The 24,485-nt window shown below is 43.2% G+C and overlaps 1 pseudogene; it reads left to right on the forward strand.

The window, feature by feature from the left end:
• LOC139366811 (uncharacterized) overlaps window positions 1-24,485 on the forward strand; it is a 107,728-nt pseudogene that overhangs the window by 5,301 nt on the left and 77,942 nt on the right.

The raw sequence follows: 24,485 nt of genomic DNA on the forward strand, positions 1-24,485 counted from the left end.
CTTACATATGATAACATTGATGTTCAATCTCTTTTCATAGAAATTCCCTCCTGTTCATTTTTTGGCGACAAAAAAGTGATAATCTATCGGCCACCCATATCTGAAATTGGTAGTTTCATTGATATCCTTGCATCAACCTTACATTTGATTAATAGAAGATAAAATGTGTTTTCTATTGGGTGATTACAACATAAACCTATTTAAAAATGAGAACCACTCACTGATCTGTCTTTTTGAATATTTTATACTTCAGCTATCTGTATCCCCTCCTCTATACGATCACAACCAGATGACCAGTTCATCTGACACCCTTATTGATATTATTTTTTACAAATTCTTTGATTATTGTGGCTAATACAGGCATACTTTATACTGACATTTCTGACCACTTTCCAATTTTCCACTTCTTTTTGGCAGCTGGAAATTAAAAGTAATTGTGAGCGCTTTAAGATGTTGATTGATGATATTTCATGGGAAAATGTTTATAATCAGGCTTATGTGGAGTCTGCTTACCAGACTTTTATCACATCTTTGAATTGTTTCCCCTTAGTTATGCCACTTAAGAGAGCAGCAGAAGGGTTCTGGAAACCCTGGTTTACAATCAGTCTCAAAAAATCATGTTAAAAAAAATGTTTTGTATGAAAAATTTCTCACAAATCCTTCTCCCATGAATTCTGAAAATTACTAAAAGTTTAAGAACAAATTTAGTCACCTTCTTCGGATATCCCCCAAAATATATTTGACTAACAAATTCCAAGAACCATTAAATAATTTAAAGTCAACTTGGATAATCATCAATCAACTGTTGAATAAGAAAAAGACATCTACAGCAATCCCATCTCAATAACTCAATAATCTCTCAGAATGATCTTCTTGACCTTAACCATTCTGGCTTCAAGACGGGTCACTCAACCAAGACTGCTCTTCTCTGTGTCCCGGAGGCTCTCCGCACTGCCAAAGCTGACTCTCTTCTGTCCTCATCCTCCTAGACACCGTGAACCATCAGATCCTCCTCTCCACCCTCTCAGGACTGGGCATCTCAGGCTATGCACACTCTTGGATTGCATCCTACCTAGCAGGCCACTCCTACCAGGTGACGTGGAGAGGATCTGTGTCGGCACCACGTACTCTCACTACTGGTGTCCCCCAGGGCTTGGTTTTAGGCCCTCTCCTCTTCTATCTATACACCAAGTCACTAGGCTCCGTCATATCCTCACATGATCTTTTCACCTTCCCCCCTTTTGACACCCAGGTCCCGATCCACATTCCTGGCAGATATCTCAACTTGGATGTCGGCCCATCACCTCAAGCTTAACCTTGGCAAGATGGAGCTTCTCTTCCTCCCAGGGAAGCCCTGCCCGCTCAAAGACCTCTCTTTGACGGTTGACAACTCCACAGTGTCGCCCTCCCAGAGTGCAAAGAACATTGGTGTGACCCTGGACAACACCCTGTCGTTCTTCGCAAACATCAAAGCTGTGACCCGCTCCTGCAGGTTCGTGCTCTACAATATCCGTAGAGTACGACCTTACCTCACAAAGGAAGCGGCGCAGGTCCTAATCAAGGCACTTGTCCTCTCCCATCTGGACTACTGCAACTCACTGTTGGGTGGGCTCCCCGCTTGTGCCAACAAATAATCCTCCTTTTCTTTTACGATTTATCTCTCAATATCTGTATTACCATGTTTTCCAAAAATACTAGAAAAAGTGGTGTTTACGAGAATGTTGAAATATTTAAATCAACACTGTGTTCTATATGAGAACCAATAGGTTTTGGTAAAAAGTATTCCACAGATACGTCTCTTTTGCAACATGTGGATGAAATCTTTACAGCCCTTAACAACAATGAATACGCTCTTGGCGTAGTGTTTGACACAGTTGATCATGAAATATTACTTTCTAAATTGCATTATTACGGTTTTCATGATTAGACATATAATTAGTTATATGCTGTTGTTATGTTTATGATAGAGAACAATTTGTTTATGCAAACGGCTATGCATCTACCAGGGCCAAGATATCCTATGGCGTCCCACAGGGTTCGATAATTTGACCTTCGTTATTCCTAATCTATATCAATGACCTTGCTGCTGTGTCTTCTACCGTACTTTCCATTCTCTTTGCTGATGACACCAATTTGATTTTATCACACAATAATTTAGATTCACTAATTAATGAAGCATACTCAGGCATGGTCTAATTTTCTGAATGGTTCCAGATAAACAAATTATCTTTAAATGTAAAAAAAAATTGAACTTTATTGTATTCACTAGTAAGAATAAGAAATATTGTATAAAAAAGAGCCATAATCTCAATTGGTGGGAATTGAGTTCTAATTAATGAAAAGTTATCCTGGAAAGATCATACAGTATTCAACTTGTCTCCAGCAAAGTGATTAAATATGTTGGTATCGTCAGAAAGTTGCATGGTATGTGTCACGCCCTGACCTTAGTATTCTTTGTTTTCTTTATTATTTTGGTTAGGTCAGGGTGTGACATGGGTGATATGTGTGTTTTTGTCTTATTCTAGGGTGTTTGTACTGTCTAGGGGTTTTTGTAGATTTATGGGGTTGTTTTCATCTAGGTGTTTATGTTGGTCTATGGTTGCCTAGATTGGTTCTCAATTAGAGGCAGGTGTTTATCGTTGTCTCTGATTGGAAACCATATTTAGGCAGCCATCTTCTTTGGGTATTTCGTGGGTTATTGTCTATGTGGCTGCCTGTGTCAGCACTCGTTATCATAGCTTCACGTTCGTTTTGTTGTTATTGTTTAAGTCTTCTTTGTGTTTTTTTCGTCATTCAATAAAATAATGGATTCACATGGTCACGGACAGCAGTAGCAATCAAAGGACTTCTGGACTGGGCACAGCCAGGGGAATATCGCCGTCCCAAAGCAGAGCTGGAGGCAGCGAAAGCAGAGAGGCGTCGGTATGAGGAGGCAGCATGGCGGCGTGGCTGGAGGCCCAGGTGGCAGCCCCAAAAATTTGTTGGGGGAGGGCACACGGGGAGTGTGGCGAAGTCAGGTAGGAGACCTGCGCCAGCTCCCCGTGCTTACTGTGGAGAGAGAGGGCATTGTACCGGGCAGGCACCGTGTTATGCGGTGGAGCGCACGGTGTCCCCGGTGCGTGTGCATAGTCTGGTGCGGTACCTTCCAGCTCATCGTATCGGCCGGGCTAGAGTGGGCATCGAGCCAGGTGCCATGAAGCCGGCTCTACACATCTGGCCTCCAGTGTGTCTCCTCGGGCCGGCATACATGGCACCAGCCTTACGCATGGTGTCCCCGGTTCGCCTGCACAGCCCAGTGCGGGCTATTCCACCTCGCCGCACTGGCCTGGCTACGGGGAGCATTCAACCAGGTAAGGTTGGGCAGGCTCGGTGTTCCAGATCTCCAGTGCGCCTTCTCGGTCCGGTCTATCCGGTGCCATCTCCACGCACCAGCCCTCCGGTGGCAGCTCCCCGCACCGAGTTATCCCTGTTCCTCCTCCCCGCACTCGCCCTGAGCTGCGTGTCCTCTGCCCAGTACCACCAGTGCCGGCACCACGCACCAGGCCTATAGTGCCCCTCGTCTGTCCTGAGCTGCTAGAGTCTCCCGTCTGTCCTGAGCCGTCAGAGCCGCCAGTCTGTCCTGAGCCGTCAGAGCCGTCAGTCATCCAGGACCTGCCAGGGCCGTCAGTCAGCCAGGACCTGCCAGAGCCGTCAGCAAGCCAGGAGCTGCCAGAGCCGTCAGCAAGCCAGGACCTGCCAGAGCCGTCAGCCAGGACCTGCCAGAGCCGGCAGCCAGCAAGGAGCTGCCAGAGCCGTCAGCAAGCCAGGAGCTGCCAGAGCCGTCAGCCAGCCAGGAGCTGCCAGAGCCGTCAGCCAGCCAGGAGCTGCCAGAGCCGTCTGCCAGCCAGGAGCTGCCAGAGCCGTCAGCCAGCCAGGTGCTACCCTTCAGTCCTGAGCTACCCTTCAGTCCTGAGCTACCCTTCAGTCCTGAGCTACCCTTCAGTCCTGAGCTACCCCTCAGTCCTGAGCTACCCTTCAGTCCGGATCTGCCCCTCAGTCCGGAGCTGCCCCTCAGTCCGGAGCTGCCCCTCAGTCCAGTGGGGTCCTTTAGTAGGGTTGCCAGTCCTAGGTTGGCGGCGAGGGTCACCGTTCCTAGGAGGCCACAAAAGCAGTCTAAGACTATGGTGGAGTGGGGTCCACGCCCAGCACCCGAGCCGACGCTATGAAAGAGGCCCACCCGGACCCTCCCCTTTAGATTAGGTTTTTGCGGCCGGAGTCCGCACCTTTGTGGTGGGGTACTGTCATGCAAAGTGTTCTTTGTGTTTTTCGTGTTCTTAATTAATAAAGAAGAATGTATTCTAACCACGCTGCGCTTTGATCTACTCCATATGACGATCGTGACAGTATGGTTCATCAGGCTTGCTTCCTAACTCTATACTATAGCTTAATTAACCCACATCTCATTTACTGTAATATTGTCTGGGCCAGTACATATGCCTCCTACCTACACAAATTACACATCATACGAAATACATTTACTTCAATTATGCATTTTCATCTACAATTACTCATACCTCCCAGACAGTTTACCTAAACCCTTCGATGGATTCTTACAGGTTCATTCTGAAATCCACTTGTCAACTGTGTGCGCAACTGGTTAACTGAAGTCAGGTGCAGGAGAGCAGAGATGAATGAACAGGCGCACTTTATTTGGCAGAAGGGAAGGGAAACAGTCGGACACAACTGCGTAACGACACACCCGCCAAAGGCAAAAGCGAAAAGCGAGACCTGGCGAAAAACAAGACCCGGCGAAAAACCAGCATGGAGCGTCACACATGACACGTAACAAACAATTACACACGCAGACATATGGGGAACAGAGGATAATATACACGTAGAGTGATGAGGGCATGTAAAACAGGTGTGCGGATAAACAAGACAAAACAAATGGAAAATGAAAGGTGGAGCGGCATTGGCTAGAGGACTAGTGACGTCGACCGCCTAGCACCGCCCGAACAATGAGAGGAGCCCACTTTGTGACACCACTGCAATAACCTTCACCCTCCCCACTGCCACACCTCACATAGTCAATTCTCTATCAGATACAGAGGTACCTTACTCTGGAATTTTTATCTTCACATTGCCAAAACATCATCATCCCTCAATAACTCAATAACTCCAAGTGACTGAGGGTCAGCCTGATGAACCAAACTACCCAGTAATGTTCTCCATATAGCCTAACTCTCACTCACTCACATGCACACACACATTTAAACAAAACAAATACAGTTTTTCATGATTAATTAATTTATACATTGATAATTACTGTTTCAAAAACATTTTTATTTTTGTACTTATGTATTGTATGTTGTTTTTGTATAAGCCTTTGTGCTTCCAACCACACCCGCACACTTTTTTATTTATTTATTTTTTATCTTTATTGTTGTCTATCACTTATTTTCTTTGGTGCAAATAAATACAAATTATATATATTTTTTAATTAAATGTAATTTCAGTTTACACAAGGGTCCTCTACAGCAGGTATTCCCAAACTGGGGTACGCTTACCCCCAGGGATACATGCAATGCCGTTAGGGGTTCGCCAAATATATATATTTTTTCGCATTTTCAAACAGTACATTTATATTTTCCAACGGGGCTATACATTTGGGTGAGGTTTTTTTCTCACCTGAATAGCCTCATTTCACTGCCAAAAATAAAATTAAACCATCTAGTGTTCAGTGAAATAACAACACCATGTCAAATACAGGTAGCCTAGTCAAATAATTAACATCCAATCATATTAAACGTTACTCTCTCGCTGTAAAACTTCACTCTTGCGCAGACATTTAGAAATGAAACATGCAATTTGAAAAATAAGCCACGGGAATTTTTTGAGCTAAGAATAAAGATGACTTACGAGTAGTAAGACATGTATAAAAGCAACAGATACCATTAATAAGAAGGGGCTAGAAGCATCTTATATGGTGAGCTACCGAGTGGCTAGGACAGGCAAGCCCCACACTTTTGTGGAGGACTTAATTCTTCCTGCTGCCACAGACATGGCTGGGACAATGCTGGGGGGGGGGGGGCTAGGTACAGTTCCAGCAAAAAACTATACAGACAATGTCTCCATCAAACAACACTGTTTCACAGTGCATCAGTGATATGGCAGGAGATGTTTTGAAACAATTACTGCTTCGCATACAAGCCAGTGAATTCTATGCGTTACAGCTGGATGAGTCAACAGACGTGGTGGGCCTGGCACAGCTTCTGGTATATGTCCGTTACGTTTATGGGGGGTCAATTAAGGAAGACATCCTCTTCTGCAAACCACTGAAAACCAGGACAACATGAGAGGATATTTTTTAAGTACTGGACAGCATTGTGACATCAAATGGACTTTGGTGGTCAAGATGTGTTGGTGTCTGTACTGATGGTGCAAAAGCCATGACAGGGAGACATAGTGAAGTGATAACGAGCGTGCAAGTAGTTTCTCCCAACGTCACTTGGGTCAACTGCAGGATCCACCCGAGAGGCTCTTGCTGTCAATAGCAACAATATTCAATGTGCGGGGAAAAATTGTGGCTATGCTTAAGAAGTTGGAGCTCTTTTCTGTCCGCATTAACAAGGATAACACACAGGTCTTTTCACAATTGTGTGTTTTTTTGTGTGCAAATGAACTCAAGCTTACGGACAATGTCAAATGTGATATAGCGAAGCACCTGAGTGATCTGGGTGCGCAATTACGCAGGTGCTTTCCCGAAACGGACGACACAAAGAATTGGATTCTTCATCCCTTTCATGCCCTGCCTCCAGTCCACTTACCGATATCTGAACAAGAGAGCCTCATCGAAATGTAATTTAATCAGAAGCCACTGCGAGATTTCTGGATAGGGCTGCGCTCAGAGTTTCTTGCCTTGGTAAATTGCACTGTTAAGACACTGATGCCCTTTGCAACTACATACCTACAGTATATGAGAGTGGATTCTCGGCCCTCACTAGCATGAAAACTAAATACAGGCACAGACTGTGAGTGGAAAATGATTTAAGACTGACTCTCTCCAATTCAACCCAACATTGCAGAATTATGTGCATCCTTTCAAGCACACCCTTCTCGGTCCTGAAACAGCTACTTCCTAACATATACCACCTGCTGTACCTCTACCTTGCCATGTCTCTCTGGAGACCTCACTAACCATTTTGCTTACCTATCTAGTTCTATCAGTTCAAAGACAATAGAGATCTTATTAAATCACTAGAGGGGCTATGTCATAAACCCTCAAAATTACAGAATGGGGACAAAAAGGCAGCCATCTTGGCCAGAGAGAAATCCAAAACCAGTCTAATTAGAATGCATGTATAGTGTATGTATAAGGCTGTATGTATAAGCATCAGCATGTATGATAAACAGAATAGCAGCAGTGTAAATTATGATTGTATGTGAGTGCGTGTGTGTAGAGCCTGTGTAAATGTGTGTGTATATTATTTGTGTGTTGAAGAGTCAGTGTGCATGAGGTGTAGAATCATGTGAGTGTACATAGAGACAGTGCAAAAATAAAAATGAAATACAAGGGTCAACTCAGATAGTCCCTGTAGCCATTCTGTTAGCTATTTAGTAGTCTTATGGCTTGGGGATGACACCTGTTGGTGTCAGACTTGATGCACCGGTACCGCTTGCCATGCGGAAGTCTATGGCTTGGGTGGCTGGAGTCTTTAATGATTTTCCCAGCCTTCCTTTTACACCGCCTGATATAGAGGTCCTGGATGGACAAACTTGGAGGGAATAATGGTGTTGAACACTGAGCTGTAGTCAATGAACAGCATTCTCACATAGGTATTCCTATAGTGCAGTGTGGAGTGCAATTGAGATTGCGTTATCTATGGATTTGCTGGGGAAGTATGTAAATTGAGGTGGGTCTACGGTGTCTGGGATGATGGAGTTGATGTGTGCCATAACCAGACTTTCAAAGCACTTCATGATTACAGATGTGAGTGCTACAGGGCTTTAGTCATTGTAGCATAAAGCCTTAGTGCTTTTGAGAACAGGAATTATTGTAGTCATTTTAAGACACATGGGGATTACAGACTGGGACAAGGAGAGGTCGAAAATGACTGCGATTATGCCTGCCAGTTGATCTGCGTATGCTCTGAGACAGTTGATCTGGGTATGCTCTGAGAACTCGGCCCCCCCCCTCCCCGGAATACCTTCCGGCCTGTGACTTTGCCAGTGTTGACCTGATTAAAGACCTTACTCATGTTGGCCTTGGATAGCGAGATCAGTCCTCTGGATCGCATTTCCTGATGCATTTCTTGCTTTTACTTATGCAGAAAAATAAAAGCAAGGTATGTGATGTATCAGAAATTGTGTACAGGAAGTATAGTCAACCAAAAGTATTGTCATGTAAATACAGCTTATACAGGTTTTATAACCATTGTCTGTATAAATAGCTTCTAAGATATATGAAACAGACCATAAATGTCTCAGGGTCTGAAGGGCGTTCATGGAACGTCTTGGGGTTCTCGGTCAGCCTTACCTCAGGTTTTCACACCGAGAGTAACGGCCAGGTAAAGAGAGTTAATCAGGATGTGGGTAGGTTTCTGGGGGAGTGGGCAGCGTTCGTGTCCTGGGCAGAGATGGCCCAGAACTTGATCCACCACTCCTCCACTAACCTTTCTCCCTTCCAGTGTGTATTGTGGTATCAGCCAGTTCTGGCTCCTTAGCATCAGAGTCAGACCGAGGCTGCTGCGGTGGACGACTGGTTCCGGCGCGTGGAGGAAACATGTTAGGCCGCCCATGTCCACCTTCAGCGCGCCGTACTGCACCAGAAAGTTGGCGCAGACCGTCCCAGCAGTGAGGCCCGGGGGACTGGGTCTGGCTCTCGGCCTGAAACCTGCCCCTCCACCTGTCCTGTCGGAAGCTGGTTTGTGGGGCCATTTAAAGTCCTGAGGAGACTGAACGAGGTATGTTACAGGTTACAGCTTCCCCCCGTTCCATGTGTCTCTCCTCAGGTCGGTGGTGGCTGGCCCGCTCCAGGAGTCTGAGGTGCGGGAGGTTCCTCCGCCCCTTATGGACATCGAGGGGGCCCCGGCGTACTCTGTTTGTTCCATACTGGATTTGAGACGTCAGGCGAGGGGCCTTCAGTACCTCGTTGACTGGGAGGGGTATGGTCCGGAGGAGAGATGCTGTGTTCTGTTGGAGGACGTGTTGGATCCTTCTATGCTGTGAGATTTCCACCGTCTACATCCGGATCGCCCTGTGCCTCGCCCTCCGGGTCGTCCCCGAGGGGGTGCGGGGGAGGTAACTGTCACGACTTCCGCCCTCTCCTTGTTCGGCGGTGTTCGGTGTCACCGACCTTCTAGCCATCACTGATCCATTTTTAATTTTCCATTGGTTTTGTCTTGTCTTCCTTCACACTTGGTTCCAATCCCATCAATTACATGTTGTGTATTTAACCCTCTGTTTCCCCTCATGTCCTTGTGTGAGATTGTTTGATTGTATGTGATGTGCTAGTTATTTGTTGGTGTGCGACGGGTTTTGTACCCACTTTTGTTAGTTTGTATATTTTGTTTTTTGGAGTTTTGTCAGCACTTATTAAACAACTCTGTTTTTTACTAAGTTCGTTCTCCTGCGCCTGACCTTCCTGCCACCAACACGCACCCTTTACAATACTTTTGATCATCTTCTCTTATTCCTAATGTCCTCTAAGTCAGTGAGGCGACAGATTAATGGCGCCAATCAAAAAAGTTATAGAATAATCAACCAGCCTACAATCAGTCATGTTAAGAGTCTAATACAGCAAGTTTCTTGGAAATAGACTAGAGGCTGATAATCCTCAGCACTCCTATTTTAAATGAAATATCCAGATCTTACAATCTTGCTTTTAAAGAAAAATGACATAAGATAGCCTAAAATAAGGAAACCCTGGCTGACCAATAGCATTACTAAATACATTTCTTTAAAGAACAAATTATTATTTCAAACCATATTCCATATAACTATGTGAGATTCAAAGCATATAAAAACAACTCTAAATCAAATTATTAAAACAACCAAAAAAGTGTACTATTACAGTAAATGTTCAAAGCATAAGAACAATATGAGAGCACCATGGGGCACTATTAATAAAATCATCAATAAAAGAATGGAACCCAAATCCCTCCCCAATGAATTCCTAGTCAATGGATCACTTACTTCTAATCCAACAGAAGTAGTGCACAAATGTAATCCGTTTTTCACAAAAATTGGGTCTACTTTATAGCAGACAAAATTCCTGTGGCTGATGAAAGTCCACTTCAATTTATGAATCTGTCCTAATCTAGCAAGTTTTAATGTACTCCTGTGTCCTGTAACGAGGTACCTGACATCTTTTTATCTCTGAAAAACACTGTGTCTGGTCACAACAGATTGGATGCTAAACTGGCTAAAGAAGTGGTTGATTTCATTATCACACCTCTTGCCCACATTTTCAATCTATAATTTTCTAAGGGCGTTGTGCCCTATGAACTGAAAATGGCGAAAATTGTTCCAATTCAAAAAGCTCATGATCCAGCAAACTTTAAAAATGACAGAACAATTTCACATATAATATAATCATAAAAGCTCATTCACAAAATAAACCCAGAATATAATTGTGTCATTCATTTGGAAGGGAAATATTGCTTAGTTCATTATCAACAATAATTAATATATTTGCCAGTTTTATGTACAATTGATTAACACTTCGTGATGTTCCATTCTCAAAAAATGTAGAGAAGCTTGCACATAACAGATGAATCAAATATCTTAAAAAGGAAAATCTGTTATACAAACATCAGTATGGCTTCAGAAAATATCACTCCACCTACATGGCTGTTACTTACTTAATTGACGAAATACACAAGGCAAATGATCGTAAATATCATACATTAGATATTTTGGGGGCTCTCTCAAAAGCATTTGATATTGTTGATCATAATATCTTATTACAAAAACTTTAAATGATGTGCATGACTAAATAATCTCTGTTTTGGTTATCCAGCTTTCTAAAGGATAGAAAGAAATATGTGACATTCAAAGGAATAGATTCCCCCCCTCTGGAGGTTAAGTGTGGTGTGCTGCAGGGATAAATTCTTGGACCACTATTATTTCTGATTAATATACATGATTTGCCCATGTGCTCTCCCAGTATTTATTATTTGCTGATGAAACAAGTGTGTTTTACTCTCACAAGGATTGAAATGACCTTATTAATGTTTTTAATGATGAACTACGGAATATCTCAATGTCACGACTTCCACCAAAGTCGTTTCCTCTCCTTGTTGGGGCGTGTTCGGCGGTTGGTGTCACCGGTCTTCTAGCCATCGTCGATCCACTTTTTATTTTCCATTTGTTTTGTCTTGTTTTCTTACACACCATTTCCATCATTAATTGTTGTGTATTTAACCCTCTGTTAACCCTCCCCCATGTCCTTGTGTGGAATTGTTGGTTTGTAAGTGCTTAAACGCTATGTTACTGGTGCGCGTCGGGTTTTGTACCCATGTAGATAATTTTTATAATGCCGTGGGTATTGTAATTAAACTGCTCCGGCTATTACCTATCTCTGCTCTCCTGCGTCTGACTTCCGCAACCCTTACACTCAAAGTGGTTTAAAATTAACAAATTGTCACTCAATTAAAAAAATATATATATTATTTGGTCCAAAAAAATAAAAATACAATACAAATTATATAGGGATCCATATTCATTGTATACCTGTTGATCATGCCTGTAAAATCTGCTTTCTTGGTGTTCTGATTGATGTTTAATTGTCATGGAAACCACACATAAAGACAATAACCACTAAGATCGCCAAAAATACTTGGCAAAATTAGATCTCCTAAACAGAAGCACTGCTCTCAGTCTCTACTACACAATGATCTTCCCATTCATCAGTTACTGTAACATTATATGGGCCAGCACACACCATACCATACTGCTATCACTCTATCGCCTGCAAAAACGCTCTGTAAGAATAATATCATCTGGCGGTTTTAGAGACCATTCAGCACCGAGTTTCTCAATTTGTTTACGGAACTTTAAATCACTTATTACCCTCTTTCTTCAAAAACTATTTTACAGCCACAAATGAATTTCATAACTACTCAACAAGAAACAGACAATAGCTATGTCACCCATACTCAAGAACAACTCATTCTCAATTCTGAATTACCTATAGAGGCTCTACCTGTAACTCATTCCTGCATGATTTTGCCAAGCTATCCCTGTCATTGTTTTAAAAAATGTTAAGAGGCACCTACTCTTCATATTTTCAAGCATGTTATGGGTATGCTTGTCATTGGCAAGGACTAGGTAGTTATTTTTGTTGTTGATCAAAATAAATGGAATAGAGCTAAGCACAGGCAAAATCTTAGAGGAAAACCTGGTTCAGTCTGCTTTCCAACAGACACTGTGAGACAAATTCAGCTTTCAGCAGGATAACAACCTAAAACACAAGGCCAAATATGCACTGGAGTTTCTTAACAAAATGTCATTGAATGTTCCTGAGTGGCCTAGTTACAGTTAGGACTTAAATCAGCTTGAAAACCTATGGCAGACTTGAAAATGGCTGTCTAGCAATGATCACCAACCAACTTGAAGATAAAAGAATAATGGGCAAATATTGTACAATCCAGTTGTGATTTGACATTTCAGGCCTTTTCACCCAGCATGGTACACTAAAAGGGCATTATCATAATTTTCACAATTTCACAGTATTATTCCAACCTCATAGTGTGGAAATATATATAAAACACATGAAATTCACATTTTTTAGTGCACTGGGCCTTTAACCCAATTTAAATTGTGTGAGTATGATGTAATGCATGTGATAGCATGCAATGACTCATGTATTGTTAATTGATAAAATAAGAATTGATATGAAGCATGAACAAGTATTCTTTATAGGGATTTCATGAATAATTGGATAAATCTATTTTTCCACATACCTATCTACCCCACTGCCATAAGAAATGGGCATTACACTAAAAGGTAAAATGACTAATTATAAACTGGGTGGTTCGAGCCCTGAATGCTGATTGGTTGACAGCCGTGGTATATCAGACTGTATACCACGGGTATGACACAACATTTCTTTTTACTGCTCTAATTACTTTGGTAACCAGTTTATAATAGCAATATGACACCTCTGGGGTGTGTGATATATGGCCAATATACCACGGCTAAGGGCTGTAATCCAGGCACGCCGCATTGTGTTGTGCATAAGAACAGCCCTTAGCCCTGGTATATTGGTCATATACCACACCCCCTTGTGCCGTGTTGCTTCAATAACCCTTCAGATATAAGAAACAATAGGTGTTTAATTTATTTAGCCGGGATAGTCCACTCAGTAACATTCGCCACTGTTTTCCAGGGAGTCTTGAGTTCCATAGAATCAATGAAAACATATACAGCATACACATTGGCATACGTACAAAACCACGCTCACATTGCAGCAATGTGCACTGCTCTTCTGAATGCGGACATGCTAGCTAGCTGTCGTGTGGATAAGTCCAGCTTGTTCCAGAGCAATGTTCCAAAGAACTGCAGACTGCCTTGAAATGTTTTTAACTGAGGGTTGTGCCAGTAGGTGCTTGTCCCATTGGTCATAGGCTTTGACTGCTGCTCTGGTGCGTCCCCCGGAGGATGGGTGGAGACTCCCACCTGAACAGGTCTGACATGTATTCAGGCAGTTTGTGCTGTGTCACCTTGAAAACAGTCACTAGGGTGTTGTAATGGATCCTGACCGTCAGTGGTTCCAGCTTTTTTCAGAAGAACCTCTTTCTTTATGTGTTGATACGAGCAACCCTGTTGATGATACAATGTAGCTGGCTAAGACCTATCTTCTTGCACTGATGCAGGGTGGTGAAGCTGTAGCTGGTTAATTCCTGTCTTATTGCACTGATGCAGGGTGGGAAGCTGTAGCTGGTTAATTCCTGTCTTCTTGCACTGATGTAGGGTGGGAAGCTGTAGCTGGTTAAGACCTGTCTTATTGCACTGATGCATGGTGGGAAGCTGTAGCTGGTTAAGACCTGTCTTATTGCACTGATGCATGGTGGGAAGCTGTAGCTGGTTAAGACCTGTCTTATTGCAGTGATGCATGGTGGGAAGCCACGCTGTGGCACAGTAATCCAGGTGAGTTGTTATCATGGTGTGGAAAATTGTCAGGACGATGTCCATGGAGACGAAGTCCTTGCCCTTTTTAGAGTGCCAAGCCCAGACAGTTGTCCCTGTAACCAGGCTGGCGTGTTCAATTGGTGAGTCATCACTCTGAAAGGGCAACAATTTTTAAGACTAGCTCTAACTTTCAAAGATGCCTCTCTTACTGAGACGCTCCCAGTTTCTGACTGTGGGTATAGTCTCTATGTTAATAGACTCTCCCCACAGTGTCTGCAGATTAGCGAGAATGAAATTTGATGCGATCATTATAAAAAATAAATGAGCTAAAAAACAGACAGCCTGCCCTTAATTGTGTCTCACACCAGCGCTCGGTCATCTGAGGAGGCGTGGAGTGGAGGACTTTTAAGTGTCAGGGATCTGCAATTATAAATCATAAAAGTGCCTGAGACTCGACCTACATAGGAAAAAACGTGTATTCTGGTTGATAGGTCCCCTCTCTCCACATCCCAGGCCCAGTTCTCTCCGCTATTGGGGGCGCCCCATATGAAGCTGTGGCCATTTTTAGCTGCAATAATAATCTGTTGCCCCTTGGAATAGGAGAGGAAGTAAGCACGATATAAGGCCTCGTTGGTCCAGGACTGTGAGAGAGAGGACTTTCTGATAACGTAATAAATGTAATGTATCACACAAAGCGCTTTGATAGATGTCATCCTGGGGGGAAACAGATAACAGGAGAACCTTCTCTCACTTCAGAAGTTGAACGTTTTAGAAACGTATTACATAATGTGCTCAGGAATTCTAAATGTAATGTGTCTTAATGCGTTCAAGGTTGGTGAGTTTCTGAATATACTCGCAGTAGCAAAGTCAGTGTACTTTGCAGAGTCTGCCAATGACATAACCACTCCTTTTCAGGGTGTGAATGACGGCACTGTATTTTTTTAAAGCTGAAACCACGAGAAAGAAAAAGAGATGCTTTGGCTCAGGGGAATATTCTGGAATCTCTTCAAACATGGCCGTCTATCATTCAGTATTAAGAAGGGAAAAAGTCCAACTTACCAGCCTGTCACGTTCACTGGAACGCATCGCTCTGATAGGCTGCGACACCATCAAAGAGAGAAGTCAGAGGCGACGGGGAAAGCCACTGAAGGCAACACATCCACATGGATAAAAGGGGGAATCAGGGTTAGAGCAGAATAGTGCCCCATGAGAGAGCTCAGAAGCCAGTCATATGGCCAAAGAGTGTAAACACCTCTAGGCAGCTGTGTCTGTACATTGACAGGAGGCAGAAGGTAGCCCTTTCCTGCAGTCAAATGACCAAATCGCCCTCTAGTGGCCTCATGTGTGGAATGTTTACACAGAAAATCTAGTGTTTCAAAGTCAAACGGTTTTGTTATATTTCAGTCTTCTGGGATCTACAGTACCAGTCAAAAGTTTGGACACACCTACTCATTCAAGGGTTTTTCTTTCTTTATTTTTTACTATTTTCTACATTGTAGAATAGTATTGAAGACATCAGAACTATGAAATTACACATATGGAATCATGCAGTAACCAAAAAAGTATTTTATATTTGAGATTCTTCAAAGTGGCCAACCTTTGCCTTAATGACAGCTTTGCACACTCTTGGAATTCTCTCAACCAGCTACATGAGCTAGTCACCTGGAATGCATTTAAAGTAACAGGTGTGCCTTTTTTAAAGTAAATTTGTGGAATTTCTTTCCTTCTTAATGTGTTTGAGCCAATCAGTTGTGTTGTGACAAGGGGGGGGGGGGGGGGGTGCTATACAGAAGATAGCCCTATTTGGTAAAAGACCAAGTCCATATTATGGCAAGAACAGCTCAAATGAGCAAAGATAAATGACAGTTCATCATTACTTTAAGACATGAAGGTCAATCAATCCGGAACATTGCAAGAACTTTGAAAGTTTCTTCAAGTGCAGTCGCAAAAACAGCACAGCATTCTGCAGCGATACACCATCCCATCTGATTTGTGCTTAGTGGGACTATCATTTGTCTTTCAACAGGACAATGACCCAAAACACACCTCCAGGCTGTGTAAGGGCTATTTGACCAAGAAGGAGAGTCATGGAGTGCTGCATGAGATGACCTGGCCTCCACAATCACCCGACCTCAACCCAATTGAGATGGTTTGGGATGGGTTGGACATAAACCTGTCATAACCCCAATTGAAGCATTACATGATGGCAAGCAGTTGTCAGCATCCTTAAATAACATTCTGTGTGGATATCCACTCAACTGGGAGTCTGTTGTGGGCGACTAGCACTGTACTGTACACAAACGAGTCCCAACTCCAATCTTTCCCTTGACATCTTCTCTATGCACACACACTGCAGACCCATGCCTTCTGTAAATAATATCTGTACACTTCTCATACAGTGACAGAATTGTGATGCAGAATGCATACTTTACCCCCAATGATATTAAACAGAGGCAAGGTAAATCCTGTAGTGGTTGGTTTGTGGCAATGTTCCTGCTAAGCAGCGCTCCTGCACGGCTGGCAGCTCCCATCGGACTGCCATGCAGGAGAAATATCAGCCTGTGCTGTACAAGATTGAACTTTTCCCAGTTATTAACACTATCAATGTTTCGCTCTACTGTGGGAATTGTGCAGAATCAACACAATATTAGTCACTTTCAATGTAACATACTGAAACACAACAACCTAGGCAAGACTTAGTATGCAAAACTATCTGTGCGAGCAATTTCTTGTAGGCAGAGGGCATTGAAGTAGGATTTTATAGCATCGACAGGCAAGACTCAGTCCTGTACTCTACACAGACCTGTGCGCCATAACCAATCAGAGCTGCAATAGGCCTATATGCAAATAGCCATTGCCATATATGGATCTGTGCCATTCACTTTGAACTGGACTGTTTTTACAGTATGGTGTGAGTGGTGTGAGTAGATGCACTTGTTTTGAGATCAAAGGGAGAACTGCATGTAGCCACCTGTATATATTTGTTCTTATTCTTTGCTAGTTAGTGAGTTATTAGCCCAACTATAGCTCATTTCTTGTCAACAGTGGTTGCTTCCTACAAAAGCACAAAATGTGTGCATATCTAGCCATCTTTGAAAAGTGAGTCAGGTAAAGATCCTTTTTTTATTCTTAAAGAGGCAGTTTTGTATTTAGAGGCGGTCTTGAATAAACTAAGTGGCCAATAGGCAGAGGGTATCATAATTTGTCTGATTCTCTCTAATAATGGTATGGGAATAATAATGAACTCTGTAAAGTGGTTTCTTTCATCAAACAACACAACTTTTTCAGTCACCTCCTTGTCTGAAGCATGTTTCATGGTCTCATGGAATCTAGGCCTACATTGAACACTGCACATTTGCTGCTACTTTAGACTGAATGACAGAACAGCTATTTCCATTTTAAAATGTTATGTTATGCATTTTTTTATGGTAGGCCACTCTGGTAGGCTTACATTATGATTAACTAGCAACAGCAGCCTACTTGGCCAGTGTTCAACCTGTACCCAAATTGGGTACAGCCTCAGTGTTCACAGTAAATGCGCACCAGGGTGTTGCTCAGCAGACCTGCTATTTGCTCAGTGCCCGAAAACAATCAGAGGGTTTGTGGCAAATTAAAGCTTCAAATGTGATTACTCCTGATGTCACGCCCTGACCTTAGATATCTCTGTTTTCTATTTATTTTGTCTAGGGTTTTGTATGTCTAGGGTTTTGTATATCTAGGGTTGTTGTAGGTCTAGGGGTATTTCTATGTTGGCCTGATATGGTTCCCAATCAGAGACAGCTGTTTATCGTTGTCTCTGATTGGGGATCCTATTTAGGCAGCCCTGTTGCCCACTTTCTGGTGTGGGATCTTGTCTACATTGAGTTGTGTGAGTGCACACCTGTAGTGTCACAGTTTGTTTGGTTGTTTTTTTGTTAGTTGAGTTTCAGTTGATTAAAATTATGTGGAACTCTACTTACTTGGTCTCCTCTTTACGACGATCGTGACACCTGAACTGTTACAAAACTATACTTTACATGTTTGAATTCATATACAAGTAATTTTCTTGTGACTTTGTAAATGTTTTGCCTATAGGTTGTTCACATTGTAAACACAGGTACAACAGCAGTAGAAGTTTAGACTATAGTCAGGACCCTATAGTAACGGGGTTGTATCACTTCAGTTCAGAAAAAAGTTACATGGAAAATGTAACTGAACTATTGACCCTTAGGAATAAATTCCCAGTCACTTATTCCAGTTTCTATATTATAAACAATATTATATGCACAAGCAGCAGTGTGGATAAGGAACCCCTATCTTCCCTCCTCTCTGCTCTCTCTCTTTCTCTCTCACCCTGTTTTTCTACCCCCAATGCTGGTTTGCACATGTCAACACACTGGAGCAATGCGCCCAAACCATTATGTCGTTTCCAACCAACTATTTTTATATTTTACTTTTATCCTCTGCCCCCATTGACATTGAGAGAGAAAATAAATTACTTCTGGGATCAATTATTTCTGCTTAGCTTGCATTACCGGGGTTACATTTGAGGTGCTACATTAGACAACGTGATTGGGCGAGCTCCCTTAAGGGCTCGTCTATGGACAGAAAAAGAAGTTAAAGAGCCTCAGTTCCGTCCTCTTCCCCCTCTCCTTTTATTTCCTCTTTTCTCCAGGTCCTCCGAGGTCTCCCTCGCTCCAGCCCTCCATCTCGTGCTCCCAAAGTGAGGTGGGAATGTCAGTAGATGCTTTCATGTCTTCCGTTTCTTTTTTGGGGAATTCTGCTCTCAGAAAAAAATGATAGAGGAAAATAGCTTCTAGGGTTGGTATTGAACCCTCCAAGACCACATGTGTGTGTGTGTGCACAACAACAAGAACACAGTCCAGCCAAGCCACAGGGCACTGGGCCTTTGAGGATAAGCTTCTTTCCATTGCAATCTAGCCCTTACGAGACCCAACATACAGTATAACCCTCTTTTTACAGGCCTTGTCATATAACAGTCACATTGATTGCATGGCACCAGATGGAGAGGCCTGAGGTGAATCATGATTCGTGGTGGATTGGTGAATATTTCTCTCTCCTGAAACGATGTTGCGGGCTATAGCCTCCAGTCCTCCAGAGTTTAACAAGTTTACAGGTGCGCTGTGAGGATTCTCAGCAATTATAACTTTGGTGTGCGAGAGAGAGAAAGAAAGTGTGTGCGTACATGTTTTCCTACCTTTTAAGGACCGCAATGTCCTGACAAGTCACCAGAATTTCCTGACCAGATAGGAAAACAAGAAAACAATTGAAAAGTCATGACTCATGTCCTTAAATTGTTAAAATTCTATTTTAGTCTTACGGAAATGCAATACCAAGTCAGTTGCACAACTGAATGCATTCAACCGAAATGTGTCTTCCACATTTAACCCAGCCCCTCTGAATCAGAGAGGTGCGGGGGGCTGCCTTAATCAATGTCATCGGGTCAATAGTTGTTGTTGGGGGTTACCTGCCTTGCTCAAGGGCAGAGTGGTGGATTTTTCCACCTTGCCGGCTCAGGGATTCAAACCCGCAACCTTTTGGTTACTGGACTAACACTCTTAACGACTAGTCTACCTGACTGGTTTTGGGTTAAAGTTATGGTTAGGGTTAGGAGTAAGGTTTGGGGGTTAAGGTTAAGGTTAGGAGGCCTCCCGAGTGGCGCAGTTGTCTAAGTGCCACTAGAGATCCTAGTTCGAGTCCAGGCTCTGTTGCAGCCGGCCGCGCCCGGGAGACCCATGGCGCAGTGCAAAATTATCGCGGCGCACAATTGGCCCAACGTCATCTGGTTAGGGGAGGATTTGGCTGGCAGGGATGTTCTTGTCCCATCGTTCTCTAGCAACTCCTGTGGTGGGCTGGGCTCATTGCATGCTGACCTGGTCACCCAGAGTACAGTGTTTCCTCTGTCACATTGGTGCGGCTGGCTTCTGGGTTAAGCGGGCATGCGGCTTGGCTGGGTTGTGTTTTGGAGGACGCACAGCTCTCAACCTTTGCCTCTCCCGAATCCTTATGGGAGTTGCAGTGATGAGACAAGACTGTAACTACCAATTGGATACCACACAATTGGGGAGAAAAAGGGCTTTAAAAAAAAATACAACAAATAAAAGGCTACGGTTGGGGTTACGGTTAGGGAAAATAGGATTTTGAATGGGAATATATTTTTACTCCCAAAAAGTCCCAAAGAATTCCAAAAATCAAAGAGTGTACTGCATGTGTGTGTCTGAAAGTGTTTTGTGGTTATGTTCCTTCGCCCTCTGTTGAAAACAGAGCTGGCATTTTATCTTGCATAGGCAAGACTTCCCTGAGGCCCCATCGCTAGTTCTGTTGGTGCGCTACCCTAGGTGATGATTCCATTATGCATAGATGTGTATGTGGTTGTGTGTAAGTATGTAAGTGAGAGAGAGAGATCTTGTTGAGGGATTACAGGTTATTTACAGGCTCCCTCATGCATCAAGAAAGTGCCTCTCGGGTGTGACAAAACCACTGCGTGTGTGTGGTGTGTGTGTGTGTGTGTGACACTCTTAGGCACACAAATGGGTGTTTTTTCATACTTATGTTTTGCATAGTGGTCTGCTTATCAAGTCAAAGCATGCTCACCACTGCTTTTTAAACTGCCTGTGTATTGCTGAAACACTAGCATGTTGAATAAGTTATCAAAGGATGTGTGCATATGTGTGTGACTGGTCAAGGTTAATCAATTCAGGAAATGGACAAATATTCAATTCATATTGAATTGCAAATTCTCATCTAAAACAGTGGTCACATTTCTTTGGATTAATGTATTGTTTGCATTGTTCCTATGGCACTGTAGTAATTTGAGATGCTGCAATCAATGAGTCAGATATTGTCTTATTTGTGTATTGGCATGTTATAGTTCCAGTAGCAATCTGACATTTTTCGGTTTGGAGTCCGAATACCAATATCTTTACCCCAAATATTTGTTTTTTACATGTTACTTAAAGCTGGAATCCTTAATGGTGAAACTGACAGGTCCGTTTGGGATATTACAACAACTGAAAAGTTAGTCCTTCGGACACCATTGCACGCACAGTTGAACAGCATAACATGTATTGCAAAAACGTTTACCATGCTGCGCAAAGCTCATCATCTCACATCATCTCAGCGACCAGTGGCGCTGATTTCCCCTAATGCAGATTCCGTCTTTAAGGGTACCTACATAAGGACTTGTTTACCAATACTGAATCCAGAAGGGGTGCAAAACATTTCATTAATGCTTATGTCAAAGCGTATGTAAACTGAACAAAAATATACATGCAACATGCAACAATTTCAAAGATTTTACTGAGTTACAGTTCATAGAAGGAAATCAGTCAATTGAAATACATTCGTTAGGCCCAAATCTATGGATTTCACAACTGGGCATGGACGCAGCCATGGGTGGGCCTGGGAGGGCATAGGCCCACCCACTTGGGAGCCAGGTCCACCCACTGGGGAGCCAGGCCCAGCCAATCAGAATGAGTTTTTCCACACAAAAGGGCTTTATTAAAGACAGAAATACTCCTCAGCACCCCCCTCCCCCTCCTCAGACGATCCCGCTGGTGAAGAAGCCGGATGTGGAGGTCCTGGGCTGGTGTGGTTACACGTGGTCTGCGGATTTTGAGGCAGGTTGAATGTACTGCCAAATTGGAGGCGGCTTAAGGTAAAAAAAAAAAAAAAAAAAGCACTCTAAAATGCCAATTGCACACGCCCTCAAAACTTGGCATTGTGTTGTGTGACAAAACTGCACATTTTAGAGTGGGTTTTATTATCCCCAGCACAAGGTGCACCTGTGTAATGATCATGCTGTTCAATCAGCTTCTTGATATGCCACACTTGTCAGGTGGATGGATTATCTTGGAAAAGGAGAAATGCTCACTAACAGGGATGTAAACAAATTTGGGCAAAAAATTTGAGAGAAATTTCTTGGATCGTTTATTTCAGCTCATGAAAAAGGGACCAACACTTTGCATGTTGCATTTATATTTTTGTTCAGTATAAAAGCTGAAACATTTCAAACTGGAATCCAAATCCACAAATTTCAATGTGCTCCTATTTTTAGCACACTCAAGAGACAGCACAGTCAAACAGAGCGGCCTACAGTATCTTACAAACAACCATGCATTATTGAAAACTCCTGGCACTGCACATTACACATGTCAGTCTGTTTTCAACAAGAACATTAAATGTTAATGTCTGCTGTGTCTGTATTGAGCCTATGTACAGTAGAGTCTAGACATTCACATGCTGGTGATGGGTGTGTGAGATACATTGTGCCTGCTTGGTGAGCTATTGTGTTGTCAGCCCCTCTGATAGCAGTACTATTTATGAGACATCAGGGTCAGAGTGGCTCTAAAGGGAGCTGCCTATGAACATTAGTGCTGGCATGACTGCACAGAGCCATCCAGGAATGGTGGCAGGCCAAGAGGTGGGTGGAAAAGATGCCAGATGGGAGGCAAGGCATTGGAAGACGGGATGGGAAATGATAGCAGGGAAGAGGTTTTAGGTGTTGGTGGTTAGGGAAGTGTGGTCACAGTAATACAGATTTAGGATTAGAATTTGTGCCAGTTTGTAACAGCAGGAAAATAATCCGGCGGCAAAAGGAAATGTAAATTATAATGTGTTTAATATTTCATGTAGGGGTTGATACATTTTATACAGGAAAATCAAGTCTGAAATTTCAAAGTGGATTTTATTAACTCTCTATACCTCAAATACACTACAAGTTTGACATTTCCTGCATTGCAGGAAAGTTCTCCTGTAACAGGGTGGTCAAATAAAGATCCTGCATCTGTATGGTTGAAAGACAGCATACCAAGGATGGGATCCAGGGGATGAGGATGGACAAGGCAGGAGAGTAGGGGAAGGAAGGTTTTTGAGTGGGTATTTAGCGGGTATTGAGTGGGTAATGATATGGATAGTTAGCATGAAAGTGTAAAGCATGCTAATTTGGCCTACATTGACGGTTGGTTTTTGGTTAGACAATGTTAAAGTTAGTGGTTGGTGGCAACGGCTAGGTAAACTATCCCTTTAAGGTTGATTACTGGTTGGGGTAAAGGGTGGGGGTTCAGGGAGTCGGGGGGTTAGTATGGGTGTTGGAGGTCAGGGATGAGTGGAAGGCGTGGGCTGGAGGGGGGTTATTGATGGGTAAATGATCATTGAGAGGTAGGGGTTGGTGGGACAAACACTCGGAGTGTGGTGTCAGGAAAACAACCTCTCACTCAACGTCAACAAAACAAAGGAGATGATCGTGGACTTCAGGAAACAGCAGAGGGAGCACCCCCTTATCCACATCAAAGGGACAGCAGTGGAGAAGGTGGAAAGTTTTAAGTTCCTGGATGTACACATCACAGACAAACTGAAATGGTCCACCCGCCCAGACAGTGTGGTGAAGAAGGCGGGTGGCAAACTTTTATAGATGCACAATTGAGAGCATCCTGTCGGGCTGTATCACAACCTGGTACAGCAACTGCACCGCCCTCAATTGCAAGGCTCTCCAGAGGGTTGTGCGTTCTGCACAACGCATCACCGGTGGCAAACTACCTGCCCTCCATGACACCTACAGCACCCGATGTCACAGGAAGGCCAAAAAGCTCATCAAGGACAATAACCACCCGAGCCGCTGCCTGTTCACACCACTATCATCCAGAAGGCAAGGTCAGTACAGGTGAATCAAAGCTGGGACCGAGAGACTGAAAAACAGCTTCTATCTCAAGGCCATCAGACTGCTAAACAGCAATCACTAACTCTGAGAGACTGCTGCCTACATTGAGACCCAATCACTGGACACTTTAATAAATGGATCACTAGTCACTTTAAACAATGCCACTTTAAACAATGCCACTTTAAATAATGGCACTTTAAATCATGCCAATTTAATCATTTTAACGTATCTTACATTACTCATACATGTATATACTGTATTTTATACCATCTACTGCACCTTGCCTATGCCGAATGGCCATCGCTCATCCATATACTTAAATGCACATATTCTCATTCACCCCTTTAGATTTGTGTGTATTAGATAGTTGTTGGGGAATTGTTAGATGACTTGTTAGATATTACTGCACTTTCGGAACTAGAAGCACAAGCATTTCGCTACACTCGCATTAACATCTGCTAACCATGTGTATGTGACCAATACAATTTGATTTGATTTGATTTGAAAAGGATGGAGAAGGGCACCGTCCCTCACGCCACATAGCTGCAGGGCACCGTCCCTCACTCCACATAGCTGTAGGGCACCGTCCCTCACTCCACATAGCTGTAGGGCACCGTCCCTCAATACATATAGCTTCTAGGCACCATCCCTCACTACTTATAGCTGCAGGAAACACAGGTGTTCACCACTCATCCACAAGGACCGCTTCATCTCA

This window comes from Oncorhynchus clarkii, chromosome 15 (assembly GCF_045791955.1).
Source record: "Oncorhynchus clarkii lewisi isolate Uvic-CL-2024 chromosome 15, UVic_Ocla_1.0, whole genome shotgun sequence".
NCBI lineage: Eukaryota > Metazoa > Chordata > Actinopteri > Salmoniformes > Salmonidae > Oncorhynchus > Oncorhynchus clarkii.